The sequence below is a fragment of the Nicotiana sylvestris genome, chromosome 1, assembly GCF_000393655.2.
Source record: "Nicotiana sylvestris chromosome 1, ASM39365v2, whole genome shotgun sequence".
Lineage (NCBI taxonomy): Eukaryota > Viridiplantae > Streptophyta > Magnoliopsida > Solanales > Solanaceae > Nicotiana > Nicotiana sylvestris.
The window spans coordinates 170,866,975-170,884,874 of NC_091057.1; the positions used below are offsets into that span (position 1 = coordinate 170,866,975).

Here is a 17,900-nt window from a genome sequence, read left to right on the forward strand (position 1 = left end):
AAAACGCAAAATAATCATTCAACATTTTCATAGACGTTCAGATTATACTTCCATTAGCACCAACAGTATATAGCTCTCACATCAAAGATTACAACGAAATATGCACACGATTTTAACGTCAAATTCGTTGTTTCTAGCATTGGAAATTGTTTCTAGCCTACCAAGCAACCAATCTTCACATATGATCCTCGTCACTTCTTGGACCAGATTCATCAGACAAAGAAGGAACCAACAGAAATAGCTCAGCTAATCATTTCAGGAAAAGATATCGAGAAAAACAAAACCTTAAATCAATCCTTTAGCAAACAAAACTATAACTATTATTCACATTTTTCTAGTTCCAATTGAAAATAATTACTATTCAAAAGTTCAATGTCCAATGTGATCCATCAGGTACTGGTATTGTTGGGGATATACCATTACCACTTGAAATGTCCCCTGAATGTTCTCCCAGAGATTCACCATCACTACCTCCTGGGAAATCCTTTGGGTGTAAAGCCAGATGGACTCCATCTCCACTTGAGAAATCCCTTGAATGTAACGCCAGCAGTTCTCCACCACTCTGGTAATCAACAGATTGTAATCCCTCAGATACACCATCGCCACTTTGATAATCACCAGCGCCACTCTGATATTCAAAAGCTTGCAGTCCCTGAGATAATCCATCATCACTTTGGGGGTAGTTTGATGTTAAGGGTGGCAGTCCTCCTTCACTACTGAACTCCTTCCATTGCTGAGTCACTGTCTTTATTTGGGTGTAAAATTGTACACCAGCTTTGCCTACATAGCCCACAGCTCCAATTAAGACAACTAAGATGCAGGACAAATTAGTAGATAATAGGAACAAAGGCATTTATTACAAGTATGTTTACCATTGGCATTGATATCCCCAGCAAGAGACAACTCTTGAGCATGTGAGAGAGAAGAGGGGAAGAGGAGCAGGAACAGCAGCATTTATGCAAACCTGAGTTCATCAATATGCGCAAAATTATCAAATTTTCTGACACCAATTTGGATGTACAAGTTTCTCAATTTATACATTTATTATTGTTATTTTTTTTCTAATGACAATGTCTAGGTAAGCTTGTGAGCAACTTGACTACTACATTGGATACCTGCTACCTTTGACTAGCACAGGTACCGGGTAACTCTTATTTCTCATGGTTTTCACCCGCTTTATTGATTGTTAGGCCACACCCTTGGATGCCTCAGTTTCTCCATAATACAACTTACTTCAAATCTTTCCTTGTCAGACCTTTTTCGGAGTGTTGATAATTGTAGTTGTTAATTGTTACTCTTTCTGTGAGTGGACTAAATTGCCCCTCATTTATTTCAATAATAATTAAATTTGTTCACTAATTGAGGCTTCTTCTTCTTACAGAAGGCTATTTCTTCTCGTTAGGTTAAATAACACAGGTGGTTTTAAGTTGTACTTAAAATATACTTTTTATATTCTTGACCTTTTAAAATTTAGTGTTTATTTTGTATCAGTTCTGAATTGAAAACTTTAATCAGAATGTATTTTCTCATATTCCTGAACTTCACCATTCCTTCTCCTTCATAAAGATGCAACCTGAATAAAATCTATCAAAAATATCCCACCAATTTTTACTCCCTATTGCAATGTCTTACCTGCCTTGTTTCGATCTCAATCTGGAATTTCCTCGCAAGTGCCCCGGAGCCCGTGAAGATAGATGTTCCATTGCAATATTTTCTTCATAAAAGCAGCATAAATGATAAGATAAAAATAAAACAGAAAACTTCACACAAAGATTTAATAAGGAAGTAATGGGAAATACTTATTTTGGTTCACTAAGTTAATGGCCTCATCTATGCTATTAGCCTGCAGTTAAAAAGACCAAGAGGTGAGAAAATTTCAGTGAATTCACAAGAAATGCAGCAAAAGAAACATATGACTAACCTGCATACAAAGAAGAACGGGACCTAGTATTTCCTCCTGCATACAAAAGGAACAATAGCACTTAGTAATACACTTTTTGCACGCGCATGAAAGTACTCAAGGAATTAGATTGAAAACTAGATACCTTGGCACATTCAATGTCTTCTGTGACATCAGATAATATTGTGGGACCAAAGAAGTTGCCCGACTCATATTTGGAAACCTATTTGTCATCCACAAATGTTTAAGAGAGAGGAAAGCAGCTTTGGTACCTTTAAGTTGCAAAAAAGAACTCCATATTAGACCACATTCCTTCTCCTATCTCTAGGAGTTTCTCAATGAAAATGCAATCACTGCCACGGAAACTGACATCCAAAAGATATATTTTAATGGTGAAAACTCTGCAACACTACCCTTTTTTTCTAGCAGAAAAAAATGATCCAAGGAATCAAACTAATAGGTTTGGTCAATCTGGAAGAAAACGCAAACAAGAATCTAATAGATTAGCCATTTAAGGAAGTTACTGCTTTCAAGACATGAAACATGACCTCAATCAAAGAAACAACAACCCAGTAAAATCCCACAAGCGGGGTCTGCGGAGGGTAGAATGTACGCAGACCTTACCCCTACCCCGGAGGGATAAGAGGCTGTTTCCGAGAGACCCTCAGCTCAAGAAGACGACAATCAAAGAAATAAGATTATGAGAAATTGACCCTGCTTATCTTCTTTAGCCCTCTTACAAGTGGAGACAAGAAAGATGACTTTATTTGACCTCCTATTGCATTCAGTTTTATTTGTATGTCTTCAGAAGAAATATTGCAACTTAGACGCAAGTATAACTCATGAGGTAGAACTATCAGGACAATCCAGTATATTATACAACTACTACAATACCAGCTGTAAGAAAAGTTCAATATTTTCTTTCAATAAGGGTTTCAAGTTCAATATTTTTCAGTCAGTTCAGGTCTCTTTCAACCTAGAGTCCCTTTTGTATCGGAGGTGGAAGGATATCTCCATCTCTGGAAACATAAAAATTGATAAAACACAAAACAAAGTGAAAGTACCGCAATCTGTCTCCCATCAAGAACTAGTCTTGCGCCACTATCAACAATTGCTTGGATTAGCTTGGATATATGTTCCCTGACCTATGGATGCCACAACAAATAATCACAATAAATTAATCCAAGAAGGTGAACTTAAAGTAGCACTAGAATTCATCAAAGAACTGAAGCTACTTGACAAAAAAGGAATAACTGCATGGTAATTTTGCAGTACAAGCTCGAGTGGCGCCAGTAACCCAACTGCAAATCTCCTATCAGAGTAGAAATTACGGTCAAAGTATGTACCTGTTTGCTGATTACTGGTCCAAGGGCTGCACCAGGTTCAGTTCCAGCATTTACTTTGAGTGCCTTTGCACGTTCTGCTAGTTTATCTTCCCTGTCAGTAATAATTAAGAAGCTCGGCATATAAATACAGCTAACATCCACTAATCAAATAACTGAGAAGCAACAACAAATGAAATGCAATCTTGTAAAGCCTGAGCCCTGAGGTAAAGATTGGAGTGGTAAAAAGTACAAGATTAACTTGAACTTGGAAAAGGATATACAAGTCCACCACTAAAATGTGAAAAATGGACAAATCATTTGCCTTGTCTTGAACCTTAATGAACTTAAACCCACCTTTTGGTTTTCTGCCCTATTTACCATCAGAAAAGGGAGAGTAAAACACCCTATAATCCAACTCCTCAAACAATTAGCAATGACTTCCTCTCCATACATTACAGACAATCAGGACATATTTAGCCTTAAATACAGAAAAAGTTTGTCATTGTATACTGCTAATACAACAATAGCCCAAATTTTAGGAGTTAGTTTCTTATTTTTGAGAAAATTTTCACTCTATCTTCCATATGTGGATTTCTTGTGCTTAGCTACTCACTACTTTGTTGAAAAGAATGTAAGGATTGCTTAGAGTTAAAGTTCTCGGCATCTTCTTTCACCATAAATTGAAGTGCTGCTATCTGTGAATAAAAAGCTCCTACTATTTGCTAGTGAAATTTGACTCAACTCTATCAAAAAACTTTTGACTTGTAAACACTCGCAATCAGTTGCTTATATTTTAAGCAAAGAATGGAGTTGTTTAATCTTTCTTTCACTTTATTAAGTCAGAAAAATTCCCATCACACTATCATAAGTCTTAAGATTCTAAATTCATTACTTTAACTATGATTGTCCACTTATCTGAAGTTCAAGTAGCATCTAAGTTTGTCTGTTATAAAAGTGCTTTAAATTGAAATGTCGAAGAAAGTTGAGGTTATATACCTATAAGATTTAAAGCATGTTAACTGTTGCAATTTTGGATGCTTTTATCCTTCCCATGCATAGCATTCGATTTCTTGGACTATTTAGAGGGGGAGGTGGAGTTTCCTTTACAAGAAGAGAGTAATACATACCAGAAAAATTGACTATCATTTTGATATCAAGAATGATCAGCAAAGAGTATGATAAGCATTCAGGTGCACTCCACATAGTACATTCTTGGTACTGATTTTAATAAAATATACTTTATCTGATCAAAACAAGAATATGATAAGCATACAGTCGACCTTCAAGTAAACTGGAAGTTCTTGCCTCAGCAACTAACGAGAGAGAAGCTGGACTAAGCAAAAACCAGAAAAGAGATTTGATCAAATGAAAAACTGGAGAATTAATATGAGTACCATGAATTTGAGCCTCCAACAAAAACCACAATGTTGATTGTTGTGCAGCGTTGGCCTGCTGCTCCGAAACCAGCAGCAACTAGAGCATTCAAAGTAGCTTCAACATTTGCATCAGGCATGACAATAGCATAATTCTTGGCTCCCGCATTGGCCTGAGGAGAACAGTTATAACAGCAAGTTGGCAACAATTGGATTATATTACATGGACTCGTTTACTGGTATGTTTGAATATGGGTATGTACAAGTATCCAAAACGTGTGCATGCAGCTTTTTCTTTTTCCTGATGTCCAGTATATTTTAAAGATCCACATAAAGTAAGCAGCTAGTTAGAGACAGAAACCCTCTTTTCTCTCTAGACTTTGCCAGCCAAATCAAGTCCAGAGCAGTACCCCGGTGATCACAGAAACTTCTATGGAAAATCTGGAGCGATCTGATTGTGCTGACTACTGAGTAATGTAAGCTTAGAATATCATGAAGAGAAATATATACGTCCCATTGCTCACTAGATTGAATGACATGAAACTGGTGAGATCCTACAGAGAGGTAGCTACCTGCCCGGCCCTATTCCTAGAAAGGATTCTAGCCAGAAAGGGAGGGATTTTTCAAGGTGTCAAGAGAAGAGACAGCATACTGAAGTTTCGAGAAACCTGCCTAGGTAGATGTTTCAATGCAGAGTAGGTTCCATTATATGATTCAACTAGGTTCCATTGGAAACATTGTAGAGGGCTGCTCAGAGTTGGTGAGTGCCTGCAGGCTTGAAAGTGTCGAGCCTGCATAGAGATGGACGGCGGACCAATTCTTGCTACTGTACCACTGGGCTTCCAGCTAGGCGCACTGATCGGGAGAAAATGAGTGGAATCTTTGCGTCAAGCCTGCTTGGTATCCCAATCACTCTCTAGTGTGTAAACTTGTACAGGCAGATAGGTGACTTGTGTGGAGATTACGCCTACTTTTGCGCATAAAGGACATGTCTAGTATGAAATCTGAAGAGAGAGAGGCAATGTTCTGATCATATTGTTGTCAAAGATGGAAGCTTCTGTTACAAAATTTGGATTTTGTTGTTGGAGATGGAGTTAGTATTTGATTCCAAAACATAGCACCACCAGAAAGTTGAATAAGATGATGAAAGAGAGGGAAAGGAAAAGCAGTTAGGGAAGACTTATCCTTTTTTGCAATTTTGGATTTTGTGGAGGGAAAGAAACAGGAAGCTTTTGAACGAATAGAAAGTTCACTAGTGAGGGTCAAGACTCAAGAGTTTTTCTTTTACTTCTTTTGTACTTAGGTGTAAAATGAAATTTGTGTAGAGAGTTGGTTAGACTTTTGGGGAGGCTTGATATATACACTACCGTCCCACAATCAGGGGAAGCTTAAAGAGTACGGTGAGAGAAGCCACTTAAAACACTTATGTAAGGATCACACCATCTGGGTGTAGTGTAAGTAAATTCTTCTGACTTATCAAATTAAAAGAAAAAAGGAATCAGCATAAAGCACCCACAGCCATATCGCACCTATTCGACGTGGTACTTCAAGACAAACGAATGATCCATGGAGCAACCATAACAAGCAAGAGTAGCTGCATTTACCTTGACACATTTACTGTTGTTCGCCAATGGTCTTCCATGCATATACAGTTGAGCCTTGATTATGACAAGAATATGTTAGTTACAGGATAAAGAAGATGCAAATTGCCAGGCTTAAATAAGTGGAACATAATCAAGAGGGGAAGGGCATGAAGCTTGTAGATTTTCACAGTTAATAGCAGCATATAGCTTGAATCCTACCACTTACCACTATAAATAAAATATTGCCTCTCCCGCAACAGGGAGGATTGAAAAATCGAACCCACAGACTTGCTTTTGCATAGTTGCTTCGATATCTTCTCACCATACTTGGTGTTGCGGTCCCTTCAAATTTTTTCCTTTTTCTAACATGGGCTCTTTCATTTCTTTCATCTTTGTTCATTCTTGGTTAAAATTGTGCAAATCACCTTTACAATAAGATCCTGCAGCTTTTCATTTTCTTTCTGTTTTCCCTTCAGTTGGGGATAGGAGGAGTATCAAAGTATGATCTGTAGCTACATAGCTACAGTTGGTTACCTTTAATGACTAAATTTCTTCTAGCAAACATTTTAATTGATTACTCCCTTCCAAACTTTCTCAGCTTATCCTCTTTTTGTTTTGATAAGTCAGTCATTATACAACAGGCACAATTAGAGTGAAGAAAAAGAACTAATTATGGAAGGGTCAAAGATCCACAGAATGAAGCACTGAATCTATACACCATTACCTTGAGGACTTTTTAAACCCCAAAGAACTTACAAAAAAAGATGCAATATTTTCAGACTATCAAAGGTGGTTATTGCGAGTGTCAAACTTACAGCATCAGAACCAACAAAAGACACAACTTCAATATCGTCATCATCACAGATGGCATTGACAATGTCCTGCACCAACAAAGTATCATGTTTATCAAAAACATGGTGCCAAGAATAAGTTCTATCACAATAGAGGATAGCAAACATTTTGATATGAGGTCAAATACAGCTTCCAAAATTTAGAGAACTGGTTTGTCAGCAAATCAAACAATTCAAGGCATGCAAGCGAAGAGTGAGACCTAGTCCAAATTAACAATCAGAAATGTGTTCTTGTCCTCAATTAAGGAAGTTAATGAGCCAACAGTGATTGTTAATCATGGAAATTGGAGCTTACATTGGTGCCATGAATAATATTTAAGACACCATTAGGCAAACCAGCTTCCAATACTAATTCTGCTAGTATCATGCAAGCTCCTGAAAGAAAGACGCTACAATCATAAGTACTGCATACATTAATCAGAACCTTCTCTAAGGTACATATCCAGATATACAGAAAGAGGAACAACTAAACAATTCTATAGATGCAAGCATGAGGATGAAATATTAGAAACACCATCGTACAAATTGAAATGGAGGGAGTATACTTTTAAACACCAAAATTAATCTACAGGAGAAAAACATAATGTGAAATCTCTTAAACTATTTCTGTTGAGATTACATTTTGAAAATTAACCTGGCTAATAATAGTCTATCAGATATTTTGCTCCTAATCACTTATGAGTATGTATGACAGAAAGAGTGCTATTAATAAGACCCTAATTTTCTCTTTTAACTCAACGATTTCAAAATGAAAAAGGGAAAAGAGGCATCAAGACCTTTTCCAAGCATTTAAAATGAAAGTATTATGGGAAGAAACTAAGAAGTTCCCCGTTGCTCTATTAGCTCAAATATTCATATTATACTGGTAAAAGGGTAAACGACGTGTGGTATTATCCACTCCCTCCGCCATGTGGCACAGTTAAGATTTGAGGTCACGAAGATTCAATTTGTACATATCTATGTCTATTATACACATTTTGAAAATAAAACTGGAAAAGTTAACTATATGAATATTTCAGCTGCTCTGATTTTCAGAAATTTTAACATATAGTTTTTGAAAACAGCTAAAATATAAAATTTGTCTTCAACGTGACATAGTGCAACAAAAATAGGGCATAAGGTAAAATATTTGACAAGACATGCAATATAAATAATGAATGTATCTTCAAATTCCCTCTCTAAGAATGTTTATATGTTGCCCTGATGCAGTGAGGTTAAATACATTGATATGGGAATGGATACTATGAGTAGTTTCAAAATTTGAATTATGGTTGTATCCTACATTTGGTGTCTACATATCATATATATCAATTGATACGCTTAAAGAAGAATTTTATTTGTAATTTACATGACCAGTACAGTTGGCACTGCATTTTCATTAAGTTATGGAAATACTAGTCATTACAGCATCCATACAGCTTCATTTATGGAAGAGAAGAAACCAACTGACACATTCTAAGCAGTCAATAACCATACTAGTTTCTTCTGATAAGATGGTCACCATAATAAAGTCACAACTCAATCAATCGAAATGGATGCCGGTTTCTTCTAAGTAATTACAGTAAAACTAACCTCCTTCAGAGCTATTCGACCTGAAATTTTCATCTAAACCATAACCAATTACCTGGAGATTTCTCAGATGGCTTTAGAATATATGTATTGCCACATGAAATCGCAACATGGAACATCTGCAAAAGAACACACCATCAAAGCCATCAATTAGTTAACATTATTGGATTACCACAACTTGCCAACCCTGAAAATTCAGAGGGAAGAAATAAATTAATTGGTATGAAGACAGAATGTGGCCGTTAAGCCCAAGCTTCTTTTGGACAAAACCTCCGCTAGACTTCTCTAAGGGCTAATTGATGATAAACAAATCAGGGTTCCTAACATCTTCGATAATCAAACGAAAAGGATCATCCAGGAGACATGGTGGATCCCGAGGATATGACATAAAAGCAGCTGTAGTGAGGCTTACCCACAATGGAATCATAGCAGGGAAGGTGAACGGGCATATTCCTGCACAAACTCCAAGAGGCTCTCTGATACTAAAAGTATCGATTCCATTTGACATGTTTGAAACAAACTCCCCTGTCTGCAGTGCTGCCCCACCACAAGCACACTCCACTATTTCTGGAAAATCAAATCCACACCACTTTAAAGCACTAGCTCAGTAGCTCTTACAGATCAGCTAGGCAAAAAACAATACATAACTAGCACCAGAAGGATTTCAAAGTTGTCCTCTCAATTTGGGAAGACAATGAAAGTTGTTCCCTCAAAATTTTGAAGTTATTAGGAGATAAAAATGGCAATACATGTTAGCTGAAGACTCATTAACAACAAACATCCTCGCAAGAAAATGTAAAAGGGAGGCCTTTTAATGTGAGGTTTTCAGAATGTTACTTTATAATTAGAAAAAATATTAAATTCAATTAGATGGCAAGAATTCAAATTCAAAAGGAATCGAGATGAGCAAGTCCCCCTTTCATTTAATCATGAATAACGCAAAGGACAATGTTAAAAGGTACTCACCTAGCCCACGTTGCACTTCGCTGTATGCATCCTTCAAAGTCTTACCCTGCTCAGTAGCTATGGCGAAAGCAAGCTTATCCTACATGATAATTGTGAACAGTTCTATAAGCAAGCCCTAATATGTATAACATATAAGAATGGCCGAAATCCCAAGATACGGACAATATCTCTCTGGATAAGTTCTTGAAGCTTGAACATGATCCGCTGACGGGTTGTAACTGGTGTGTGCTGCCACAATGGGAAAGCTCTTTTTGCTTCAAACACAGCAGCCTTAAGTTCTTCACCCGTACTTAAAGGAACTTGTGAGACCACTTGTTGTGTTGCCTGTCATTAGATTTCAGTCACAAAAAGCAAGCTAAAAGAGTTCCACCAAACAAAATTTTAGTCCATATTTGTGCAGCTGCACTAACAGGGTTTAGTACGTCAACGGATGCAGATGATTGCGAGTCAACAAATCTACCACCAATAAGATTAGGGTTCCTCTGCAAGAAAAGTTAGGAAAAAGAAACATCCATTAAACTCAAAGATTGGAACACTTATCATGCCTACATCCCAAAGAGGATTATGCACCAACTTTCAGATCCCATGAACCAATAAGAAATTAGGATTTGGAAGCAGGGATATTGAGAAGTGCAAAGCAAAAAAAAAACCTGTAAACTAAAAGAAAAAATCTTTTTCCTTAGTAGAAAGTAATATTAGCGCATGCTATCCCTTATCAATGAAGAATCATATGTGGTATCAAAAGCAGTATCCTGGAGTGATTAAGCAGTATCACATATTGACACAAACAAGATAGAAGCAGAGAGCTCATCCCTTAATTTCTTACCAAAACTACTTGTTAGACATTTCTTCTAGGTTCACACATAAGTCGATTCACACTCTCAAACTGTTTAAAAGAAAGCTGTCACTATTGGGTGTAATTTAAGAAGGGTAGGTGACCTACACCCCTAACTGAAATTGCCTACATGTTAGATGATATAATTATTTCCCTATCAAAGCTAATGCACTAGACAGCAACTACCAAAAGCGAGTGACTAGGGATGACTTTACTCTTTCACACTTTTCCTTGGTTAGAAGGAAATTGGAAGTTCAAAATGTTTCTTCTTGAGGGATATACTATATTAATTAGCTTACCAGAATAAATTTCAAAAAACCAACGCTCTCTTGAGAACAAGGAGAGGAAAAGAAAAGAAAAATAAGAGCAAGAAAAGGCAGTTACTTTTGGAATATGGTTGATTAGATTCAAGTAACCTTACCGGAGGACAGCGTTTCCTCCAAGAAGGCTCAGTAGCCATTGCGGGCTGCGTGTTCCCTTCTACAGATGTACAAGGCCTCACTGTTTTGAATCTCCTCACTAAAATAGCACCTTAGGATAATTCAGTATGTGAAAATAACAGTCACGATATACCAGTAGCTATATCAGATTTCAACTGAAGGGAATAGAAGTCTCTTATAGCAACCTGCCAAAACTTATGTAACTCAGGCAAAAACTCTTTGGCCATCAGTAATTTTTTATGCATCAAAAGCAGTACCACTCAATGGCAGCAAAATGAAAGTGATACTAGCACATAGAATTCACATGGAATCACTTAAGATGTGCAAATGTATATATATATATATATATATATATATATATATATATATATATATAAAGCAAATAAAATTTTAATACATGCTTAAGATGTGCAAACATGAATAATGGTATCCAAGTTAGCACATCCTGACAAAGTTGATACTCAAGCAAACAGTAACTCATTAATCCAGGAAATTTATGCACAATAAATCTCGTTTCTTTTTTCTTTTATTTTGATAGGTAAGCTCATATTTTTCTATGACTATGCTTATTCTAGTTGATATGTTTTTTGAGCTCATTACACAATATGTAATGGCTATACCATACATACCCCCCAGCATTACCCTCAAAGCGGCATCAATAAAAATATCTTTTACTGATCCAAGAAAAGATTCATAAGATGTATCACAAGCTCATTTTTTATAAGGAAGAAAAATAGATCACAAGTGAATTTGGTATTACTGAACTAGTACACTAAGGTCTGACATTTAATATTTGTTAATAACTAATAAGAAATGAGTTTCACATCTGTGAAATAAAAGAAGAAAAATATAAAAAAATTACTGGCAAAAAGGGGATGCAGGGAGCTGATGTGACAAAATTTGAACATCAATAATCTAATGGCTCTAACAGGCATCTAATACCGATAGCATGCCACACACGTCTGGAAAATTATTCCATGCCTGGAATATATTTAAGAATCTTCAATTTGCAGGCTCAGTTGGTTAACACTCATTCCCATGGAAAAACACCTCCTCGTCTTAAGGCAGCTGCAAGGTAGGTTGTAAATCATATGGTAGGGCCCCAAAGTACATGGTCAACCAAATATTCGAGGTATCTCCTTTCTACCTTATATTTTATAAAAGAAGTTGACAGTCAGTTGAATTAGTTAAACGAGATGGAGGCAGATGTAAAAAATTACATAAACTCTCGACGGTCTACATTGATTACAAGCATTTCAATTGAAAGGCAGCTCCCCATCTCAATGCAGCTGCAAGGTGGGTTGTAAATTATATGGTAGGGACCCCAAAGCACATTGCTAACCAAAAGTTTGAAGTATATCCTTTTCTACCTTTCAGTCTTTCATAAAGGAAGCTGACACTTAGTTGAATAAGTTATAAGAGATGGGGACAGGTGTGCTAAATTAGATAAACTGGTAATGATCTACCATAGCCTAGTAGCTGATTTTGTAATTAATTTTTTTTTTATTTTGCATGGAGGGGTCTACTGTAGGTGGCCAAGCACCATATTTTCAGCCTTCTGGTGTTAATCTCAAACCCTCTTGGGGAAAAACTTGTTTTTACTGCGACATGCCAAGAAGTTACATTATAAGAAGTCATAATTTGTTAAATTCTACAGCCTCTTGACATTTCTTGGAGAAGAACTTCAGCCTTTTGCCACAGCCCACAAGCCATGGACCATTACATCATGTGCTCATTCAGGAAAACATGAAAAGGTAAGATAACGGTAAAAGTCTAGCCGAACACTTCTTCCTTAAAGTGATTGTGATTTTGACGTTCCAAGTAAATGATGAGAAACGTTTTTTTACAAGGAAATGTAGGAAGCAAAAGAGACTGGCCAATGAGAAACGTCATATATTAAGGCATGCAAAATAAAATAGTAAGGATTTAACAAGAAAAGAGCAATGAACTATAATCACATCAAAACCAAATATGCACCCCAATAGTAATAACCAATATTAGAACGAGAGTATAGGAGATAAACAAAGTAAGCACTAGAGGATAAGGATGGTAAAGAAGGCTCAACCGTTGAGATTTCCATGCCGTAGCTTAGCTTTAACGTTGTAAACATGCTTTGGTGTCGACAAAAGATCTGGATTAGTCTGCCTAAGCCTCTTTAAAATCTGACGTGGCTTTAAACCAGCATCTGTCATCTCTTTAATTAACACTACTTCTTTCTCTGAAAAACGTCGAGCAGAGGGATGCTCCGAGATGTCCTTTAAGGCTTCATGATTGTGTGATCCATCTTTTACTGTAAGAACCCACAAGCCATCTTCCTTCTTACCCACAAGCTCAAAAGGACAATTTGTTAACCGAGATCCCATCTTCCTTTTTCGAGATTGTCCACTGGATGTCTCATCGACAGGCTTACGCCTATTCCGGTAAACACCTCCTCTATCACAGCCAAGTACTACCACTTTGTCTTTCTTAGACTGTTTGATGGTGACAACATATCCCTGGGACAGTGCAAACTCCCCAACATGATGAATGAGTTCTTCACGATCAATAAAACTCCCTGGTGGAGGTGGTAACATCTCTGGGGTTTCATTTGGATCCGTGTAAGTATTTTCCATGATTAATATTTAACAGTAAAATACCTGCACATGCAATAAGAAAAATACAGTAAGTAGCACCACAAAGCTAATAATATTGACCAAAAACTCAAACAGGTACAATTCACAGCTACATAAAAGATGCAGGCAAAGTTTATCAAATTGTTTGGTACAGTATCGGCTCTCAAGTCTTATACCAATCTTCCAGATAAATAGTAAAGAAAGTGATCAAGAAAAGAAACATAAAGTACCCATTTCCAATGATTCTATTAGAAACAAATTTCCAGTTGTCACTTATAGGGGAAAATAGTATAAACACGACCACCAAAGATTTGATGAAACACGTTTAGAAAATGTTGAAGCATTTAACTGTCGCATACTTCTAGGTTTCAGAACAATGGGTCAGAAGTATGGTAGAAAAGAGAAGATCAACATACAGGACAATTTACAACTAGCAATTTAAGGCCCCGTCTTTCTTCCTTTCTTTACCAATTAAATTTAGTTCAACTAGATGCATGGTGATAACTCCACCCATATGAGCTTTTCAAAGCATAACTGGTCTTAGACCCGGACAAGGAAGAAGGTTCCAGTAGGTTCCACCAACATAAAATAGTTTTAAGTATGAGAATCCTCTGAATACTTAATAGCGCGAAATGTATAGATGCTATAAAAAAGTTACAAGGATACATATGGTACATATAGCCTCACCATCGACCTGAATTCTCTCCAATCACACAGAGACCATGCCAAGCTGACACTTTTACACTCAAATCAATTCATTTTCCGGTATATATATTTTGACCATCATTCAGATATATATATATATATATATATATATATATATATATATATATTGACCATCATTCAGATGACTATGGTTACCTTTAATAACCTGATGATTTCAAACCAACAATAACAGTCATCAGAAGACCAAAGCAAAAAGTGAGAAAATGAACACGGAAGCTGGCTAGATAAAAGGATATATTAAGGGGAAACAAGCAAAGGGAAGAGAGACAGAACCAAGAGACTCACCACATGATCTACTATACAATGTCCTCATGGATGGGCATGCTTTAGACTTGTGAAATTTCTAACAACTGCAGAAAACATGGAACAATTTGGCATCAGATAGAGAAATTGAAGAAGCAATACATCAGTAAAAGAAAAAATATGCACAAGTAGCATGCATGCAGGCGCACTACGGAGATAGATACCGACAACCATACAGACAAATCTTATTTGAGAGAGATACAAAGCAAACTTAATTGCTCACATAATAAATAAGAAGAAGGTCCAAAGCTAGTATCCAGCACCACCTTGAACATGTTGGATGCATAGTTGGACATATAGGAGGGAGGGAGGAGTGGAAGGAGTGATGTATAGTTGGACATATAGGAGGGAGGGAGGAGGAGGAGAAGCAGAGCGCGGGATGTTGCGTCGCTAGCACTCAAGTGGTACTCTGGAGAGAAGGGAATAGGAGAGCTTTGGGAGAGGGAATCTGACTTTGTACATTTTAAGGCTTGCTTTTTGTTTTATTTTTTTCAAATATTGGAGCATCCACAAAGTTCCTGAGGGCATAGATGATTGGCTGTCTACTCTTTTTGATTGGGTGTTTGTTGTAGAGAACTATATCTTTGTCTAGGCTTTCTATTTTTTGGCATATACGGGGTTTTTTCCACTAGAAAATCAATAAACATTTCTTTCATCAACAAGTGGAACCAAGTAAAAGAACGAATATAAATAAACACAATGTATTATTTTGCAGCATCATAGACCAGTTCAGACAAATTTACTTCTGGTATTTGAATATGTATAAAGTAAAAATCATTAATCTACCCAACCAATAACCCAGAAAAACTTTAATTCGGGAAAGAAATGTTTGTTTTAAAAGAGAGAAACAAAAGAATGTTTGGAGCACTAGGAAGAACAAATAGGAATATAAGATATGAAGGATTTGGAAGCATATTGCCTCACCCTAAAGAAGAAGAAATCTTAGATAATCAGACATTTAAAGATAGCAAGACCACAAGCCTCTTTAGCATTAAGGCTAGGGGTGTCAATGGATATTTAAAAACCGACTAAACCGACCGAACCGAACCGATTTTTAGGTTTATTTTTTAAAAAAATGTAGGTTTTTATATAAATCTATAACCGTACCTATAATTAGGGTAGATTTATTATTAAATAAAAATAAACCGGAAAAATACCGAACCGTACTGAATAAATTTACATGTAAAACATATATTATAGTAAGTTTAAAAATAATAAAGCATTAAATTTTTCTTTGGGTCTTGGAATTATGAAAATGGTTACAAACCAACAAGTAACTAAACTCAAAATCCTAATTCCTATTATGCTACTTCTACTGAAACTAAATAATTTCCAGTATCTTCATTAGCAAGACACAAAGTATTTTAGCGATTACGAGTAGCAAACTACAATGTATTGAATATGTTTCTTTTCGTATAATTTAGATTTATCTTTTTGAATATTTAATCTTCTATAGACTTTATTCTTGAGTCCCAGCTTGGTTAATATCGTTCCACTCGTATGATTTATATTTTCTTTTACTTTGCTTGGTTTCTTTTACGTTGCTTTATCCATCTTTCATGTTTGTTTTTTTAGTTCATCACCCTTTAAGCAGTAAAAATGTCTAGAGAGTTTTGTTAAGTCCTATAAAAGAACGTATGTTATTGCATTCTACTTCTATTGGTGACTTTTATATGACATTTAAAAAAATACTGAAAATTAACCGAACCACACCGATACCAAAGAGAAACCAACATGATCGGGACGGTTTTGGATATTATAATTTTGGTTATCCATAATAGAATAACCGAAAAATTGGTATTATACAAATTTTATAAAATAACCGGCCAAATTGAGCCATTAACACCCCTAATTCAGGCAATCAACTTTAATTGGGATCGATTGTATGATCATTTGTATCTATTCACTCCACTCAAATCCATTTTATTCTAATACTAAACAATTTGTCTTTCAAGGCAAATAGGTTTTTCTAAAATTAGAGGATCTCTAGACTAACACTTCTCCCTATGTGGACATACAAGTCACTAGTCAATTAAAAAGCTCCTAACAAATGTTGGACCCAATAGAAGTATAATAATAGCAACTAAACCTCAATTCCAACTGGAAGGCATGGCAACCCTAATCTGCATTGGTTTTGACAGATTGTAGGTCTCATAAACCTGACTCTTCATCTCGCTCTATCAACTTTAATCATTATATTGTCGCACCTATATACCAGCATATCCGGAGATCTATGGATGACATGGTCAAACCATCTCTGGTGATTTTCTCATTCGTCCTCTATGTGTGCTACTTACCGCTCTGCCAAATATGGTTATTTCTATTCTAGCCCAATATAAAATATAAGTGTACATCCATCTTAACATTCATCTTGTAAGTATGTTGGGTCTACTAAGGCCCAATATTCAAGTTATCATGAGTACAATAGATAGAGAGGAGAAGTGGAAGAGTAAGAACGAAATGATCATCATCTACTGCTCTTCCTAGTAATGCAAGGGCAGGTAGTATGTCACTATCTTGGTGCAGATCAATAAAATAAAAAATAAAGAATGCAATGACCATCACCAATTCTAGAGGAGATACTACTACAGGATTCCATATCTCTCCCCCAAAGCTCAGATGAAAACATGCCTTCTTCTTACCACTCTACACCAAAGAGTATTATCTCCCGTGCAACACACCTTAAACATAAAATTCTTTAGTGACCGTGCACCCTTTTACATTAATCTCCAAACATACACCACCATAGGCTTTTTCTTAAAAATCAAACTAGCAACAATCATAAGCCAATTATCACAACTGGCCACATGCACCCATTGACTGGAAACTACAGGATATACAGTGACTAAAGTGGTTGTGACTAGACCAATGACGGTTTAGTGATACCAACTGCCCCTCCTTTCGCTCCACTCAAATACAATGTAGGAGCAAATAGAAGAACAAAGTGTGGACTGCACAAAACCTCTAGTTGCAAACTTTAAACATCAAAACCTACAAGAAAGAAACTACTTAAGCAATCAATTTATTTAAGAGGAAGGGAAAAAAGAACTAATCAAGCACTGCAAAATCTTGAATTCAATCTCATACGCTTAACTCTATCTTGAGCAACTGAAACCGAAACAACAAAAAGGGAATCGATTCATGAAAGAGGGATTAACTAAAACAAAGCAGAAATCTTTTCTAAATGTCTAATGAACATTGCTATTACCGGAGACGGCGATGACGCTACCGGCGAACGGAATAGGGATGCGTTAGGATTTCCGATCGTATTTCCCAGTCGGCAAGTGCGGTGAGTATCCGGTTGGTTTGTACGTTCCGTGAGAGGAAGAAGAAACCACTACTCCCTCCGTCTCATTTAAACAGATGATTTATAACGACACAAATCTTTATTTTAGTTAAAAAAATTCTTAAAATTTC

At 36.4% G+C, this 17,900-nt stretch overlaps 1 pseudogene; it reads right to left on the reverse strand.

The window, feature by feature from the left end:
• LOC104230655 (methylmalonate-semialdehyde dehydrogenase [acylating], mitochondrial-like) lies at window positions 1–17,848 on the reverse strand (annotated as a pseudogene).
• Between the last annotated feature and the right edge of the window lie 52 nt (window positions 17,849–17,900).